General features: G+C 39.2%; 2 pseudogenes across 1 annotated transcript; both read right to left on the bottom strand.

Moving 5' to 3' along the window:
- Positions 1-1,950: 1,950 nt before the first annotated feature.
- LOC146572514 (uncharacterized) lies at positions 1,951-4,828 on the bottom strand (annotated as a pseudogene).
- Positions 4,829-7,155: 2,327 nt separating this feature from the next.
- LOC146572513 (uncharacterized) lies at positions 7,156-13,634 on the bottom strand (annotated as a pseudogene). The gene is made up of 7 exons (XR_014892721.1): positions 13,420-13,634; positions 12,850-13,201; positions 12,275-12,542; positions 11,623-11,718; positions 11,271-11,366; positions 11,166-11,194; positions 7,156-10,342 (listed from the first exon to the last, which is right to left on the bottom strand). The product of XR_014892721.1 is annotated as an uncharacterized LOC146572513 (transcript).
- Positions 13,635-18,199: the final 4,565 nt, after the last annotated feature.

The raw sequence follows: 18,199 nt of genomic DNA, 5'->3' as shown, positions 1-18,199 counted from the left end.
GTCATAAGCGAACTTAGTTCTGTGCCAGCTTTTAGCACGAAAATCAATCTTGTAAAGCTCACTATTAAACTGACAAAGCCTTAGAGCCTAGAAACTATGATACTTAAAACTGTGCTATGTTTGTCTCATAGCATATAGCAAGACCCCATAACTGACCTTTGACCTCTTCTCAAGATTAGATAATGCTATATAGAGCTATTTTAACACTATGTTTCTTACTGCCATTGTTTGACAACATATAAGCATAAAGGAAATGATATATGGAGATTCTAAATATCAGGTTATTATGACTTTATTATAAACTTTACAGTAACAGTTCGGAACTATTAAGCAAGCTTAGTTTTGGAAAAATCCCATTTGTGATCAAAACTTTTTACTTCATATTTATTACTAAATAATTCAATAAATTATACTCAAGTACTGAATAGTCACAAAAAATAGTAATTATGCTGAAAATTATGTTAAAGTGGTTTTCGACTGAGCATATAAACAAAAGCCTGGGAAAAAGTTCTGTTGAACAACACACATATGTTACCAATATTGTAGCCGGTGTTATTTAATAATTTGTTTTATTTTTGATACAATTTCAAACTTTATTAACCTTTTCAATAAAACAAAGTCTCAGATTTAATTATTCTGAAACTAAGTTTAAGCTTCCCAGAACGTTTTGTTGCAAGTTACATTACTGATATAAGAAATATAAAATGTTTGTATTGTTCACCCACAAGTGCAGTCTCTGGCTCAAACACAGAAGCTTGATATGTTTGGTTGTCAGTCCAGACATTCCTAAAGAAAGTTGTCCTTCTTCAGCTCCAGACCTTTCTAGATAAAAATGGCATTAGTGAAGTATTTCAGTCTGGTTTTAAAAACGCACCACAACACTGAAACTGCTCTTGTAAAAGTTTTTAATGACCTTTTAACTTTTCTGACTTGGGAGATTTTGCCATTTTAATACTGTTAGACCTCAGTGCTGCATTTGATGGGATTCTTATCGCTCGGCTTGAGCACTGTGTCAGAATCAAAGGGACTGCTTTGGAGTGGTTTAAATCTTACCTGTCCAACCAAAGTTTTTCTGTTAGATTGGGGGAAACATCGTCCTCAGAAGCCTCACTTTCTTGTGGGGTCCTCAAGGAGTCCAATCTTGGTCCAGTTCTCTTTTCTATTTATATGCTCCCCATGGGTTCAATTTTTTGAAAAACATGGGATCTCATTCCATTGCTATGCAGACAACTCACAGATTTACCTGCCACTGAAACGTGAACCTGTGAGTCGTCTGAAGGGTTTGCTAGATTGTTTGGAGGATGTTGAGGATGGCATGGATGGCTTTTAACTTCCTTAACCTAAATGAACAGAAAACAGAGGTGATTGTGTTTGGTCCCTGTGACCGCTGTGACTTTGGCCCTTTAGGAATTCATAATAATAATAATAAAAACCTTTGCAAGGAACCTAGGAGTGTTTTTTTTTACTCTAATCTAATGTTTGATAAACAGATTAATGCTGCCTTTGCTGTAACTGCTCCTAAGCTCCCTTCACGTCAGGACTTCCCCAACATTGGACACTTTTAACTGACCATTCATCCTCCTCTTTCTCTCATTTTTTACATTCATCAGGTCCTCAGAGTACTCGTTCCATCTTCCCAACACACTCTTTTCACTGTTTAGCACATTTCCATCTTTATCCATCTTACTCCACAAATAGTCTTTTCCTTCGGGGCCGACAAACTGACAACTTTCAACATAATCCATTTGATTTCCAGCTTCAAACTCGTGATAATGACGGATACTCTCTTCACCCTGAAACAGCATTCATGAAATCTTCCTTCAAGATTACAACTACTTGATTTACAGTGGAGTGAAAAAGTCTTTGGCTTCTTCCTTATTTCCTTTTTTTGTATGTTTTTCACATGTGAAAGTTTCAGATCAATAAACAAATTTAAATATGAGGCTATTTAAAAAAAACAAACATCAATCATCCAAACAATTTATTCAAAAAATGGAATTTTGAAACAAGTGAGCTGTAAATACAAAATTGCAGTTGCACTAAAACACATTTTTGCATTGTCCAACTTTCTTATCTCTCGTCTGCTCTCACAGTGAGTCACACACATTTGTATTTACAGAGCACACTTTGACAAGTAGTCTAAACTCTGGGTGAAGTGTGTGATCACACCGAGTCCCAGCTGGTTTGAGGAGCAGACTGAGTCTCTGCAGGGTTTAAACTCAGTCCCTGGAAAACAGACACAGTCCAGTTATATCTGGATGAAAACTGTCTCTGTGAAGGCAGTTTTGTTTTTGTTAACACTCCCTCAGAGAGGGACAGCTGGTTCATGTTTATTTAATCCCATTATCCAAAGACACTTCTACATCATCATCCACAGTTATGGGTCAATGACAATATCAAATAACAAGATCAGAATAACAACCTTAGGATTATTGAGATTTGTACTTACTGTGGTTTCATCCATCTGAGTTTTGTTCCCTAAAATGAGAGAAGAAAGTCAATTTCAGTTTTGTTTTAAAATTCAAAATCATTCAATCTTAAATGTACCTTTATGTCTTGTCCTTATATTGACTGTTGCAGCAGTTATTAAAAGCGCTGCTAATCCCACAGAGACAACAATGAACCTCAAAGAAACAAAAAATCTGTCAAACACAAAAAATGTGATTATTAAAATTATTTGGTTGCAGTTTTCTGTTCCGTGTAAATTCCTTTCTTTTAAAAATGTAACAGCATTTTATTAATAAATGTGCAAATTTCTGTGATATGATTTGTATTTAAAAGTATTTATATACAAAGTTAAAGTGAGTTTTCATTTGCATATCATTTCAAAAGCTCAAATAAATTTAAAATAAACAGATATTTATGCAACCAGCTTAATCTTCAGTCCTGCTTTTGAAGGACTCTTCATTGTTGGGGTTGTTTCTGATTTTGTGCTTATTTCAGTTTTTCTGGCTGGATTCTTTGTTGTTTTTGTGTCACCTGAATAAATGAAAAAGTAAAAGCACAAAAGTTTTTCATGTTTCTCATCTGATGTAAACATGAGAAACAATATTCTACTTTCACACTTGAAATATTTAAGTAAATGTTTGATGTGATTTTACTTATATTAACAGCTGATCCTGATCTCACCTGTTTCCTCACCTGATGGCTGACGGTCGAAAGTAAACAGCTGCACTCTTCTTGTGTTAGTGTCAGTCACTTCACATTTCAATATTTTATGACGTGATGAGTATAAATAATTATTCTTCAGAAAAGACACAGTGGCAGCGCAGTGAGTCTGTGAAGTCACTATTTCTTTGTTCTCTTTGTCCACATCTCGACCTTCAAGCAGCCACTTCACTGTGTGATGACACTGTTCATATGTCAGCACAGAGCAGCTTAACGTCACCGTATCAGTGTCCTTATGTTCAGTCACTGGTGAACATAATGTAACAAAGTGAGACAAACAGAGCGGAAATTAGTCAAGTTATCTTAATCAGTTTCAGTATGATTATTGAGCATTTTATGTCCTGAAAATGTCATGATTCGGCCGTGTGGCAGGCAGGATGAGGACCCAAATTGCAAACTCACAGACACGGGGGATAAACTCAAAATGCAGCTTTATTGCTGACAGGTGATAAACAATAACGATGATACAAAAGCAATGCAAAACTACACTAAACTGGGAAAAGCTAAAGTAACATATACCGGAAGACACGGGGAGAACCACACACGGCATGAGGGAGAACGCGACGCCGAACAGAGGGAGACTCAGACAGAAATACACAGAGGGTAAACGAGGAAAGTGGGAACACACGGGGAACACAGGTGACACTGATAATCATAACGAGACAGGGCGGGGTGAACTGAACATGACATGTACAGGCACAGAGGTTCAGACAGGAGGAGAGAGAGCACGGGGAAAACACAGACATAACGGGCTGGGGAAACATGAAACAACCACAAAGGGAGACGAGGGCTCATAAATACATAGAGGGCACACAGGGGGGAGAGAGAGCACGGGGAGAACTTAGACATAATGGGCAGGGGAAACATGGAATAAAACATAAGGAGAGACGAGGGCTCACAGATACACAGAGGGGCACACAGGGGGTAAAAGCCATGAAGGGAAAACACTTAGGGAACAACACAACAGGGCAACTCAGAAAACATGGCCTAAATAAGGAACGAAATACAAAAATACAAGGAACTAAGAATACTGGGCCCTCATGGCCCAGGACCATGACAGAAAAGATTTGAACTGAAAATATTTTGATGTAAATACTCACAGGTAATAACAGAGAGATCAACCAAAGACTGATGAACCAGAGTATGTGTAGATTGTATTTTGTCTAATTTGTATTGTCGACAATAATAACAACCAACATCCCCGACTGTGAGCTTCTTTATGAGCAGAGAACAGTTCACTGTAACTCAGTCTGTCTGATTTAGTTTTAGCTTGTTCACCAATCTGTCCAAGTGTGATCAGCTCTACGTAGTCCCATCACAGTTATTCTGCTCATCTATCACATTCACACAAGGCAGAGTGACGTCATCTCCAACTTTAATAAACATGGAGGCTTCAGTTACAGATACTGTTGAGAAGATTGAAGAGAAATATGATAGACATTAGAATACAGCACTTTTACAGTTAGAGTGAAGATATTTTAGACACAAGTTCATAAACAGAGCATGCTCAGCTCTCTTATTTACTGTAAAGGTTGTTGACTGTAATAATATGAACAATATTTAGTTTGACTGCTATTTAAGTGTTTCCTGTATTCTTACCTGCGATCTGAATCATGAGCATCAGACATGAAAACATTTGAATCCATCTGAATTCATCCATCGTGCTTCTCTGTCTCACTTCTTTCTTGTTCTTGATCTCGACTGTCACACCCTCTGAACTGATGACTCTGTAAGACTGTTTGTACTTCCTGTCATCAGTGAGATGTCACTTCCTCATCACAGCTTTAGGGATCCAGTTGTTATTTTTGCTGATGATAATGTTTCATAGGTTGAGTATGTCAGCTTTTCATGTGTCTGAAATTCATGATTTTTATAAACATAATTTATTGTAATGAGAAATCACATTCAGCAGGTGCACTTTGTGTCTATTCCCACAGAGCATTTGTGACAGACTGACAGTGATTTAAATACTGATTGTTAGGATGAATTGAAGATGATTAACTGATAAACAGAATCCAGTCAAGCTATTTGGTGATTGGACTCTGATGGCCTTCACGGCTGATTGGATTCCAGCTGATGAAAGAATTTAGGCAGGACCCCCCACAGTCCAGACATGGTGGTGGTTAAGATGGAGAATTGAATGGAGCGCTGAGTAACATGTCTGGAAGGGAGATTGAAAGATGAGCAGGGAGATTTAAAGTACATGAAGTGGAGGCTGATTGTCTTGAAGAAGGCCGGGAGAAAGACGATTGGACTTGACCAGTGATGTCAGCAATCAGCTGGACAGTGTTCGAAAGTGGAAGTGATGAAAAGCTCTGGCCACTAAACACCCAGGAAGTAGACAGAAGTGTGATTATAAGTCTTCCTCATTGTACTCGTGAAGGCTGAACTTAAGCTTCATGTGTTTCACTCCCTGAAAATAAACAGACGACTGAGGAAGTTGAGTGTGTGAAGTTTAAGATAAATGTTTCTATTAATGCAGCTTCTCTTTCTTTAAAATGTAAGAAAATGAAAGCACATAACAAGGTTCTGTTGAAGGGTCAAACACCTCCGCCACCACAGTTGGACTTTTGATGTCTAATAGATCATTTGATTACACAGCTGCAGCTACAGAACATAAAGCAGGTCTGAGACGCTCCTCTTCCTCATTGTTGAACTGAAGACGTTTCTGAGAACTGAAAGTGTTTTGGTGAGAGTGTGGCTACAACAGCAGCAGAGCTCATGAGGTTTGACTTTATAATAACGGACAGTTAAACATCAGAAACACAAACTATTATCACAATTGTTGAACGCTGACAGTATGAAATCGGTTTAAGGGTTTAGAGAGTTTGTGTTCAGTCTTTCACAGTTGTGTGAGGAGAGCAGGAAGGAGGCAGGACAGACTCAAACTATCTGTTGGTGTTTTATTGATATATTTAAAACAGAAATTGTGACCAAGCAAGCAGAAGATGTGTACCAGGGTTGTGAAGCAAAAGTTTCTGGACACATCTGTGCATCCTTGATTATAACTCCTGCAGCAAGTCTCCTCTCCTCTCTTTCCTCTGAGTTAAAACATCCTTTAACATGGTTTACTTGGTTTACTGAAAATGATTTGCAGCTCATGAGCAGGAGGACACAGGAGATGAGGAGGCACAAAATTGAAAATTGAGACAAGTCTTGGGAGTGGTGTCATTAAAGCTGCTGGTAGAGTGCTCAAAGCCTGCGCCGACCAGCTGGCTCCTGTGTTCACCAGACTATTCAACCTCTCCCTGACACATGCCTCTGTCCCTCACTGCCTGAAATTGTCAACAATAGTCCCAGTCCCCAAGTCCACCACCATCAGTAGCCTCAGTGACTACAGACCCATCGCACTGACTCCAGTGGTTGCAAAGTGCTTTGAGAAGCTCGTCCTAAAACACATAAAGGACTGCCTCCCACCCAGCTTTGACCCCCACCAGTTTGCCTACAAGGCAAATAGGTCCACAGAGGATGCAATTTCCACTGCTCTCCACTCCGCTCTGCATCACCTGGAGAATCCTGGGACATCAGTAAGGATGCTCTTCGTTGATTTCAGCTCAATACTATCATCCAAGACATTCTTATAGACAAGCTGGTAAACTTGGACTCCCCCCCTCCACATGTGCATGGATCAAAAACTTCCTCACAGACCGTTCACAGTCAGTCAAGGTTGGCAACCAGCGATCATCCACCCTGACACTGCTGTTGATCATCTATGTGCAATATCTCAGTCTTTCCATGTTCTGTGCAATATTTTTGGCTCATGTGCAATTATTTTGGTCCCAGTCTGTTTCAATGTTTCCTACACATACACCATGTATATAGTTCCACTCACATATGTATACATATACACTGTTTTTTATTTTATTCTATTTATTTAATTATTTATTTATTTTCCGCCTTCGTTGTATATTGGTTTCTCTTCTTACTTTAGCACCTTTGTGGTTCAGCTACCCAATTTCGCTGTGCAAGAAACTGCACAATGACAATAAAAAGCTCTAAGTCTAAGTTTCTAAGTCTCTAACAGGTGACTGTGCAAATACTGGAAAACTGAGGACCTCTGGCGGATAAAAGGAATAATACACAAAAAAGTGCTCAGACATAAACTGTGAGAGTTTAAAATTTGTTCTGCAAAAATAGAATTTCACCAAATTAATAGAAATGCATATTTTCCAGATTACATTACTATAAAAAAGAATATTCAAGATATTGATTCAGATTCTATTTAATCATCATGAAAGACATGTTATAAAACTCATACTGGACTTTTGACACTGCACATATTTCACTTACACAAACTATAAAGGCATTAAAGGCATTTAACAACAGTCATATTATAAGAGAGGATTAAGACTTGAATACACATCTTCTATCAGATTAAAATAACAACAGCGTGAAACACAAAAACTATTAACATTGCTTTAAAGTTCTCATCTAGTTTATATTTACCTATAAAACCAGATGAGATGACATTGATAATATAACAGCAGTTTTCTCTGCTGAGTTGATGTTGCTGATCAGTGGCTGGATGACAAAAACAAAACATAATCAGAATCAGAAAAATGTATTAATCCCTAAAGAAATGATGTGGTTACACAATGATAATAACATCATAAATGTTGCTTTGGCTCATTGACCTCAGGTATTTGAATTTCTCCACCTATATTACCTCTACTCCCTGCAGCATCTCTGTTAAACCTGTCTCCCTCTCATTCACACAACTTCTCTCCAGAACACTCCTCCACCGCTACAGGCCGTCTTTCACCTGTTTCTTAATGTTGTCCACAAACATAATAGACCAGAGACTCCTGCCTGACCTCAACTGTCAACCTACCCATCATCATAAAAATGAGAACAAAATAAAGAGCATAGATTCCTTTCAATACTTTGGATTTCTTTTCTTTTGACAGAGGAAAAATTCAAAATAAGATGAACAGTAAAAACAGGTAATAAATAATAAAAATAGAAGCTAAGGAAGATCTTCAGAACACAAATTTGAAACTCAAATACAACTCAAAACTCTAGGACCATGGCACTGAATCCTGTGTGCTGTTCAATAGTCTAGCAATAGCAATAGTTTTAGTTGTATGTTTTCTATCCAGCCTTCTCTTAGAGCAACTGCTCATATCCATAGCAAAGAACTCCTGGTACCAATTATATTTTCATTTAAAAAAAGGAAAAATTAAGTGTATTATAATGTAGCTGGGCACTGTCCCAAAAACTGGTGTTTCTTTAAATCTGTTGGACCCATAAACAATATTCAAGAATTGTCTTTCCATTAAATGCAAATTCATTTTTTTCAACAGCTTGAACTATGTTATTTTAAAATTGACACTAGAGCAGAAGTCACTGCATCATTTCATCATCAACACGACCTGAAAAAAGCTGTCTGATATATAGATAAAATAATAACAAACAAACAAACATATCACTAAACAAAACACCTTATCTTGGTTTTCTAGGTGTTGCTGATGGTGACATAGGAAACTTCAGGATCCACCTAAACAATGAAGAGAAAAACATGCTGACTCCTCAGTAATATCCATCCATCCACTTATCCTTTTTAGTGTCGCGGGGTTGCTGGAGCCTATCCCAGCTGTCATAAGGCGAGAGGTGGGGTTCACCCTGGACAGGTCGCCAGTCTGTCGCAGGGCCAACACACAGAGACAGACAACCATTCGCACTCACAACGCAAAACATGCTAGGTGTGTTTTATCATGATTCATATAATACTGATGATGGATTTTTAGGCTAATAGTTAGGCTAACACATATACCACTCATCTTTTCTTTCCTCACAAAACCGATAAATCCTCCACTTCTTTTAAGTGTCTCCCAGCGCAATTCTTAGCATATTTGGTTCCTGCAACTGGTCCGTCGGGTTATTGTCTCCCCAGAAACACGTTGTGCTTTTGGAAATCAGTTTTTTCCTATTTCCGTTGTCGTTTTTCCTCTTTTCGTTGTGTTTTGTGTGCTTTTGCAGCATTTTTCTTATTGCTGGTGTTTTCTTAAGTTGCAGTGGCCTCTCAGGGCCACCGTACAACTGAGTTGCTAGTCTCCACTATGGCCTAATCTCCTCATGTGTATTTAAAGCCCCAGTTTGCTTCTGTTCTTTGTTATGTTCTATGTTCCTTAGAGGCTAGTTTGTGACTTCCAGGTTTTTAGTGTTGCCTGAATTATTTTGTGTTTTGCATTTTGGCCTGCTAAGGTCAGCAATAAAGCTGCTTTTTGAGTTTAACATGGATTTGAGTTCTGCACTTGGATCCTACTTTGCCAACAGCTATCCTTGAAAATATGTCTCACTGTAATGCAACATAAACAACTCTTCATTCATCACTTTAATTTCTCAGAAATGATGTCTCAAGATATTGCATTTGTGTTTTGACCTCTTACTTCAGGTTTTACGATTCATGGTGTGGTCTACTGATTTTATTTTTGGCCTAACTTTCTTATCTTTTGGATGCTTTTTACAGTTTTCAAACTTGGCTTTTTCAGTTTTTTCAGGCATTCATTTAGAGCAAAACTAGTTGTGGGCAGATAACAAATGAATAGAAAAACATTTTATCTCCAGATGACATTATTGTAAGCAATAAAAAGGAAGAAACTGATACAGATTTAATGGTATTTAACGGTCAATAAACTCATGCTACAAAACCCATAACGGTCATTTAGAAATCTAAAACAAACAAAAGCCGAGCGCTACCCCCAACTCACTAATTGAATAAACAAGAAAAAAATGATAGAAAATAATAAGGCAGTTCTCTCTTTCTGCTTCAGTGCTTAGTTAAAAGTCAAAGTATCAACACACTAAATACAAAACTTGGCAGTTCTCTGAAATCACACACCCAGATCTGTCATAGATGGTTTGGAGGCCAAGGACGGGCCTGCTGCTGCTGTCAGCTACTGCCGGGGAGACTGCTGGAGAGGATTTTTAAAACAGCCACTTGATGATGGAACCAATCAGCAGCTGCCAGCAAAATCCAGCCACTGTGATTCAAAAGATGGCCAGAGCCGTAACAATAGGATTAAATCTATTAAACTAGATAAGATTATACTGATAATACAACAGCAGTTTTTTTCTGCTGAGCTGATGTTGTGGATCAGTGGTATCTGACAGAAACACCAGAGCCTCCAGTGCTTTCATACTTTATTGAAACATCAACTTTATCATAATGTACCTGTGAAAAACAAGCAAAAAACCCAAAACCAAATGTATCAGATTGTGAGACAAATAAATTGGCATTGTGTTTATTATTACCTGTGGTTTCAGTTATATTCTTTCCATTAGTTCTTAGTTTTCTTTTCTTTTGTGTTTTTGAGTGTTAGGTTGAAATTGTTAAATGTTACCATTATTGTACTGCCAAGGTCTCCCCTTCCTAGCAAGTAAAAACCCGGTTAAAGCTGTTCGTCTTGCTTTGTTCACGGGAACAAGTCTGAACTAGCGGGCCTGCTGAAGCGCAGACCCAACATTGAGTGTTTCTTTTCTCTCTTTATTTTACTGAGAGGAGAAAATGCACCACAATGACGTCCAACAAAACAAACGATATAATCTGAGGTTTTTTATGCAGTTATTTTCACTTTTATTTTGAAGGTTTGTCACATGGCTTTTTGTGTTATTGCTTCCTACTTTAACTGACCTTATCTGTGCTTTTCATCTTTCTCCCTGTTTTGTAAATATTCCAGAGTTTTCCTTGTCCCTTTCTCCTGCTGGATTTACTGGATTTTGTATTGTGTCTGTGTTTTTTACTTTTCTCTGTGTTTGCATGCGAGATAAACATAACTTCACCGTTAATTTATAAGCAGTGTTAATTTAATTTTCCAAAACTCTCACGTATGGTTTTTCATATCCTCCCAGTTGTAGACATCTGACTCTCGATTATCTGCTGAACCACTTAAACTCAGGAAATCCAAAATAATCTCATGAACATCATCTGCAGTTATTAGAAAATAACAAGGATGAGAAAAACAACCAAAAGACTTTTAACTTGCTGAGTTACTTACTGTGGTTTGATCCATCTGTGTTTTCTGACCTAAAATGAGATAAGACATTTTTTCTGTTTCAAATCAAACTTAAAAATCATTCAAATTCCTCAATATTAAATTTACCTTTAGTTCTGCTCCATGTGTTGACTGTCACAGCAGTGATTAAAAGTGCTGCTAAACCCACTGAGACAATAATGAACCTCGAAGATACAGAAACATCTGAATAAAAGAAAACATCCAAACTTGGCATTACATAATAAAAAAATCAATAACTTTATATCAAACAAATATTTTAAAATAAATGTGATTATATCTCATGAAACATTTTCATTTTTTCTTCTTATGTCGTCCTTATTTAGGTTCTTCATTTATTTAATCGGGCACATTTAAATCGAAATTATTATGTTCCACTAAATATTATCATTAAAAAGGATTACAAGAGTTTACATGACATAAGGATGTGTTATGTAAGTACCTTGTGAATCATCCTTCATTGTTGTTGTGGTTGCTTCTGCTTCAGTTGTGTATCTCTTGGTTTTTCTTGTTGGTTTCTGTGTTGTTTTTTTGTCATCTGAATAAATGAAAAAAGAACAATCAAAAGTTTTTTCACATTGTTCGCGTGTTAGAAATACATCCATCCATTCGCTTCCGCTTATCCTTCTTAGGGTCGCGGGGGGTGCTGGAGCCTCTCCCAGCTGTCATAGGGCGAGAGGCGGGGTACACCCTGGACAGGTTGCCAGTCTGTCGCAGGGCCAACACACAAAGACATCATTCGCGCTCACATTCACTCCCGCATTCACACCTATGGGCACTTTGGATTAATCAATTAACCTATCCCCACAAGCTGACAGAGGCGAGGCTGCCGGACACTGGCGCCACCGGGCCCTCTGACCACCACCAGTAGGCAACAGGTGAAGTGTCTTGCCCAAGGACACAACGACCGAGACTGACGGAGCCGGGGCTCGAACCGGCAACCTTCCGATTACAAGACAAACTGCCAACTCTTGAGCCACGATCGCCCCAAAATTATAAACACAACAAAAGCTATTTTGCCCAAACACCTGAAATACATCTAATTAATATTTTAGCTATTTTTAGTTGTTTTAAACAGCTGATCGTGAGCTCACCTGTTTCCTCATCTGAGGTCTGACAGCTAAAGGTAAACAGCTGCACACTTCCTGTGTTAGCATCAGTCACGTCACACTTCATTTTCTCATATCTTGATGGATAGATATAGTGAGACTTCCAAAGGGTCACAGTAGTGGAGCAGTCAGTCTGTGAGGTCAGTATTTCTTTGTCATCTTTGTTCATATCTTGACATTTAATCAGCCAATTCACGGTGTGATGACACTGTCCATATGTCACCACAGAGCAGTTTACAGTTTTTATCAGTTGCTTTGGTGCATTTCTCACAACAAAATTGATCTCTGCACCACTACTAAGGCTCTTCTCAAAACAATTGGTGCAAACTGCAAAACATGGTGGATAACTCGCAAAAGTGAGTCACCTCATCAAAAAGAAAAGTCAGTTGCTCAAAATAAGTAGTCAATGCTTCAAAAGCAAGTCCCTTAATCAAAACAGATAATATATTCATCAAAAGCAAGTACTTATATCAAAGTGTCAGGGCTGTCACAATTACAAGTCATTACACCAGCACCTTTGGTCACAAAATCAAATGGTTTGAACAGGTTCTCATTGTGACGGATTTCTTTGTAGGTGCTTCCCAATGACTAATAATAAAAAGATTAACCTGAGACAGATGAACCAGAGCGTTTAGAGTTTGTATTTCTCCTAATTTGTACTGTAGGCATGAATAAAGACCAACTTCCTCAAATGTGAGCTTCTTAATAACCAGAGAACAGTTCGCTGTAACACTCAGTCTGTCTGATTTGACTTTGTCTGTCCAAGTGTGATCAGCTCTACTGTTGTTTTGTGTCTTGAAACAAAGGTCCATTCAGTACTGTCACAGTTATTCTGCTCATCTATCACATTTAGACAAGGCAGAGTGACGTCATCTCCAACTTTCATAAAAATGGATATTTCAGTTTCAGATACTGTTGAGAAGATTGATGAGAAATATGAAAGATAAATTAGAATGCAGCAGTTTTACAATCAGAGCGAAGATTTTAGACTCGGGTCTGTAAACATGTCCCATATTTCTCTAAAACAACAGTACATGCTCAGCTTTCTTCTTTACTGTAAAGTTTATTGACCATAGTAATACTGATAATATTTAGTTTTGTTGCTAATAAAATGTTTCCTGTATCCTTACCTGGAATCAGAATCATCAGCATCAGAGATAAAAACATTTGAATCCATCTGAATTCATCCATCGTGCTTCTCTGCCTCACGTCTTTCTTGTTGTCGATCTCAACCGTCACAGTCTCTGAACTGATGACTCTTTTTACTTCCTGTCATTAGTCAGATCTCACTTCCTCACTGCAACTTTAGTCATTTGTAGTTCTTTCTTCTTGTTGGTATTGAGTATGTGAGCTTTCTCTGAAATTGATGAATACATTTAAATATTAAACAAAGATGACACAAATAAACACAAAATGCAATTCCTAAATGAAGTTGTTTATTATTAAGAGGGGAAAAACCTATATGGCCCTGTGTTAGACCAAGTTAAATGTGCGACAGTGTCAAAGTGCTATAGACAAGGATGCAGGGATCAGGTCTCCAGGGAATCTGCAGGGAAAAGCAGGGGGAACACACTCACTCTCCTTCTGTCTCTCTTGGCGTCTCACCAGTCTCTCACTCCTCTCTCGTACCAGAATTTCTGTAAGGAACAAGGGCAGGTCCAGGGTGTCTGTACACAGGGAAACGACGTGTTAGCACAAGATTCAAAATCCAAGAGAACTAGATTACTAGTGTCCTAGCCAGGACTTCACTAACATGAGTCAAGCAACAATCCAGCAAAGAGCAGTCTAACTTCTTCCCGTAAGTAGAGGCTGGTTAATGAGACGCAGGTGTTCACCATCTCCCAGGTATGTAGGCCAAAGGCGGGAGCCCACAATGGCCTCCGCCCAGGCGATAGAGGGAGAGAAAAACAATACCAAAGCCCACTTGTAGCAGAATATTTCTCAGGCAGACGGTGACACTATAGTTTTTAAACATAACAAAAATCAGACGACGACTGGTTTGATTTAACTGTGGTGATGTTTAGATTGCTCGAGTTGAAAAACGTGTTGCCGTCCAGTTTGTGTGAAGTCAGCATTACAAAGCAAATGCAACAACCTATTAACAAAAAGTCCTTATATTTACTGTGATAGTTGACCTGCTGCACTCTTGGTCTTAAAGCAAATTAGTGTTGTTTTAAGCTTTAGAAAATGAGAAACAGTAATGTTAAATATATATGTATCACAATGGAGTGGACTTTGAGAGATAGTTTTATCTACTCTGCAGCATAAGCTGAAAAACCAAGGCAGGATCCATGAAGCTGAAACACGTCAGCAGAAGGAGGAAAAGGTGGTGAGGCAGGAAAAAGAGACTAAGAAGGTACCTCAGGCCACCAGGGTGGAGAGAGACTCACGGTTGAATTATGAGGTACAGTAAGCCTGAAAAGACAGGAGTGCTTCAGCTCGCTGTGTCGTTGTCAAAGAATGACAAAGAAAGAATCTAGTTGTCGTCCTGCAGAGGCAGCCCTCTCCGCCCATCCCAACCTTGCAGAAAAAGCTGGCAAATCTTGCGCCATCTAGGCCCTCCTCTGTTTTTAGCCAGCGCTCGTCTAGAACTCTGAGTAACTCATTGCAAAGACTGCAAATTTTTTCACATTTTGCCCTGTATGACAACTCTATAAATAAATAAAAATGCATTCACAGAATTGCTCAGTGTCAGCACCAAACCACCCACCACCCAATGAAATTCCCAGCCAGCAGGGTAAGATTTGTGCAAATTATAAACCTTTATTTTCCTGATCCCTGCCCTGCCTTCAGTCCCCTGTCGTGCTTCAGATGATCAACAGGAAGTGTTCAGTTTGCTGTCAGCCTTACGTTGGTGTCTGAGGAAAGAGCGGTGACAACTGGAGGTTCAGATGGGTTGCACAGATTCACACGAGACCCACTACAATCTGGTAAACAGGTATTGCAGTCAGGCACCACTGAACAGCAGGGTAATGTGTGCAGGAATAAGATGCCAGAACAACAGGGATTTCTATCTTTTGTGCCAGGCTTAGAATCAGTCATTTAGAGACGCTGCTATGTTGAATTTAACCCAGTTAACCCCCAGATGTGGTGAGGCAAAGACACGATACTAACTCTGGGCTGTTAACGTGTGATCTTAATTTGATATTCGTAGTGAAGAATGTATTCAGTACAATGTTTTACAAGACATTTATTCATCTGTGCTTGTATTCAAGTTTACAGCAAATCATCTGAGAAATGCCTTTGAACTGGTGCCTGTTTCTGGGCTTTTCTTTTGTCACAAACTGCTCACAAAGAAGGACGAATGCTTTAGGAAACAAAAGCTTTAGAATGTATTCTGCAAGTACAGGTCAAACGTAATAGCCTCATTGTTTTATAGCAATGCTGAATTAACTTATGTCACTGCAGGACAGTGCAGCCAGTGGGGCTGATTGTTATAGTCACTGTGCACGACAAGAAAGCATTTGACATGGTGAACTGCTGCCACGGTTTTAGAGAGACGTCTGTTTGTTATTAGAAGTAGTTGTTCTGTTTAATTTGGGGTTTTTCTCCTTTGCTTCTTCGTAGAAGACGACCAATCTGCACATCGAGAAGCTGTCCTGTCTTCAGCTAGGAGTCCTTCTCCAGCTGCTGCACATGCTAACAGGCAAAACATCAGGGAGTAATACAAGCTTTTAATGCTTATGTGAACCACAGGCGTGCTTATAATGTATCAACCTGCAGTGAGACTGTAAAAGCAAAATCTTTCTTGATTTAATTTTCATTGCACAAATAATAACAGATTCAGGAATGTATTCAAGGAAGAGACTGGCAAAGAAAGAGTGGGATAGTCAGGGAGCTGAAGGAAGGAGTACTAAAAGGCTAGGTGCACAGCAAAGAGAGAGGTGTCACTGGCACAGGAAAAGGCTTGTAGTGAGTTGTATGTGAGGCTGGACACTAAGGAGAAAATGATTTTTAATGAATGGCAAGGCACATAAATTGTGCTGGAAGAGAGTAACCAAGTATAGAGATGGAAATGTGCTAATGTGAAGAAAGTGTGTTGAGAAGGGAGAAGGAGTACTTTGGACGAAAATTGAATTAGAGAAGGAAGTGAGGCAACTCTGAAGAGGATGGAGACGGGAGGCATAGAGAGGGTAGGAGTGAAGGCTATGATAAGGTGCGAAGAGAGTAACTGTGGTGCTGCATAAGAAAGTCCTGAGGGGCAGAGAAGTATGTGATGGGTTGAGATTACATCAGAGAGAGGCTCTGAGCCCCTTCTTGTTTGCACTGGTGATGGAGAGGCTGACAGATGAGATCAGGCAAGAGTCTCCGTGGATGATGTTTTCAGACAACCACAGAAAGGATTTGTGGATGTAGTGAAGGTGGACATGCAGGGGGTTGGTGTGACTGAGGAGGATGCTAGAAATAGAGAGATGGAGGCGGATGATCCACTGTAGCGACCTCTAAAGGGAGCAGCCGAAAGAAGAAGCAGCACAAATAATTCTAATCATGCTTTTCTTTTATTCTCAGTACTAAGCTATGTAAAGGAAGTCAAGGTTGTTTCCTCCTACAATCACTTTGGTCATGCTGTTCTTACAAGTGTGGAGGTGCCAGATGGTTTAGACTTGTTTAGATTGGTGCTCTGTCTCCCTTTATCCAAACTAAAACTTTGATGAGGTTTTTTATCTTCACTAAACACTTTTTTGCTTTGTGTTTATTATTGTGCTACTGCAAGTATTTCATATATTAATCAGTTGATTGTTACTGTAGGGCAGCTCTAGGACAATCCCTGATGTGATGTAGCTTGCTTTTATCCAGCAGATACGACATCTCATGAGGAGGTTCGAACCCTGTACCCTGACCCTCCTGCTGACGCACAAAGTCTGGACATCCAGCAGCAGGCCCTTCTACGTGAACAACAGCACAACAGTTTCTATTTCTTTTAATATTGGAAGTCAGTTATTCATTAATGAATACAAATGGTGACTGAAGTTATTTAGACAGGACATTAAACAATAAACTTCCAATAAATTATGAACAATGTGTGACTGAATGTGTTCAGTGAAAGACTTTGAAAATATCGCAGCATAAAACCAGTGTAAAAGTACTCAGACTACTTTTGGGGGTATTTATTTGATGATGCAACCAGAAAATGTGCAGGTTGTGAGTTTAACATTTTCAACACTGGAGAAGAAGTACATGTACACAGACTAGCTAATGACAAACATTTTTTTTTAAATTAACCTTTATTTAAACAGGTTGTTCATTTTTCTGAGCTTATCTGGTGTCCAGTTTCGGTGGCAGTAGCATAAGCAGAGAAGACCCAGACCTTACTCTCCCGAGCCAGCTCCTCCATTATTTGGGGGACACTGAGGCATTCTCTGCTGAGTGCTGTGATCTCCCCAACATGTCCTGGGTGTGTCCTGTCTGTCCTGGTGGGACATGCCTGGAACATCTCACCCAGGAGGCGTTCAAGAGGCACCCTTGTCAGATGCCTGAACCTCCTCAACTGGCTCGTTTAGATGTAGAGGAGTAGCAGTTAACTCGGAATGAGACAGACAGCACCTACTGCTGGGGTGGGCCTACAGGAGGGAGAGCTCATGTCGTCTCTTCAGGACACATCACTGGACCCCAAGAAGCTCTCCCCTGAGCTCCCTTTGGCTGCTGGGGTCAGCATACGTTCAACTTTAAAATCACTCTTGGTTCTTGGCTAGCTTTGTGTTAGCATCCTTTGTGTACTGATGCTTGCAAGAAGCTAAAGTTGCTTTGGCAGAATTTTCTTTCTCATATATGCACACATAAGGAGAGAGATGTTTTATAAGCTTTAGTCATCACCGTGCACTTTTCCTGATTCACACAAAATACAGCAATCTGGCACCTTCCCACAGGGTCTTGCACGAGTATTAAACATGTTCATTTGTGCTTTGGACT

The sequence above is a fragment of the Mchenga conophoros genome, linkage group LG6 (assembly GCF_057382185.1).
Source record: "Mchenga conophoros isolate Kocher_MC1m ecotype Shallow Benthic linkage group LG6, M_conophoros_male_GT1.1, whole genome shotgun sequence".
Taxonomy (NCBI): Eukaryota; Metazoa; Chordata; class Actinopteri; order Cichliformes; family Cichlidae; genus Mchenga; species Mchenga conophoros.
This window is presented reverse-complemented; position numbering and strand designations above follow the sequence as displayed.